The sequence below is a fragment of the Dipteris shenzhenensis genome, chromosome 29 (assembly GCF_047967505.1).
Source record: "Dipteris shenzhenensis isolate YYH24624 ecotype China chromosome 29, Dip_SZ_1.0, whole genome shotgun sequence".
NCBI classification, from domain to species: Eukaryota; Viridiplantae; Streptophyta; class Polypodiopsida; order Gleicheniales; family Dipteridaceae; genus Dipteris; species Dipteris shenzhenensis.
Genome location: NC_141624.1, coordinates 35,841,394 through 35,843,060, shown reverse-complemented (window position 1 = coordinate 35,843,060; position 1,667 = coordinate 35,841,394).

Here is a 1,667-nt window from a genome sequence, read left to right as displayed (position 1 = left end):
GTGAGGGTCACCAACATTGGTTTTTCATAACCATGTTTGGCATTGATGGTTAGAAGAAAACAAAGCTTTGCAAAAATCTAATACATGATGGCATAAATATTATGGCTAGGATTTTTTGCTTTTCAAGTAGCATAGCATATTTTTTTAGGGTAGATAACCCTTTCTTTGTCACGCTACAATGAGAAATATTTATGCTAAGGTAAGGTCAAATCCATGGCTCTATATCTTGTACTTGACCAAGGGGTGGTATGCTTCTCATTCAGATTATACCAAAGCACCATATCAAATCTTGTTTCATAAATAGGTCTATACATGGCTTTTTGCTAATACATGATGGAATAGAGATTTTTGTGTAGGTTTTATTTCATTTCGAGTAGCGTAGCAGCTTTGTTTACAGTAGACAACCACTCTTTTTCCACACCGCGAGCTAAAACATTTTTGATAGTGTAAGTTCAAATCCTCTATATCTTGTAATTTAACGAGACATGTTATTCTTCTCATTCATATTATACGGATGCATTGTATCAAATCTTATCCCATAAATAGGTCCATACATGGATTTTTTCTTTAAAGAACCTCATCGCACATGTACAACACATGTGGATCACCAACATTGGTTTCTCATAACCATGTTGGACCCCGATAGTCAAAAAAAGATGCAACTTGGTAGGATTCTAATTCATGATGGAATATAAATTTTTTAAAGGGTTTATTTCATTTCGAGTAGTGTAGCATATTGGGTCACTGTAGACAACCCTTCTTTTGCCACACTGCAAGCTGAAGCATTTTTGCTAGGGTAAGTTCAAATCCTTTTCTCTATATCTCATAATGGACCCATAATTGGTGTGAACCTCAATAACATTTTACCCAAGCACCATACCAAATCTGGTCCCATAAAAGGTATATACATGGATTTTTGGTTTGAAGAACCTCATTGCACACATTAAACATGTGTGGGTCACCAACGTTGGTTTCCCATAACCATATTGGACACCAATAGTCAAAACAAGATGCAACTTGGTAGGATTCTAAGACATGATGGAATAGAGATTTTTTCTAGGTTTTATTTCACTTGGAGTAGTGTAGCATATTAGTTTATTATAGACAATGCTTGTTTTGTCACATTGCGAGCTGAAACATTTTTGATAGGGTAAGTTCAAATATTTTTCTCTATATCTCGTAATGGACTGACAATTGATATGACTATAAATAACATTCTACCCACACACCATACCAAATATTGCATCATAAATAGGTCTATATATGCCTTTTTATTTTACAATTCCTCGTCATGCACACTAAAATAGGTGAGGGTCACCAACGTTGGTTTTTCATAACCATGTGCGGCATCAATGGCCAGAAGAAGACAAAACTTTGTAGGAATCTACTAGATTATGACATAAAGATTATGGCTAGGCTCTACTATAGTTGGACTAGAGTAGTATATTGTTTTAGGCTAGATAACCCTTTCTTTGCCGCACTCCGATGAGAAATATTTCTGTTAGGGTAAGGTCAAATCCATATCTCTATATATCGTAATGCATTGAGACTTTGCATGATTCTCATTAATATTATACCAAAGCACTGTATCAAATCTTGTCCCATAAATAGGTCTATACATGACTTTTTGTTTTAGATAGCCTTGTCACACCCACTAAAACACGTGT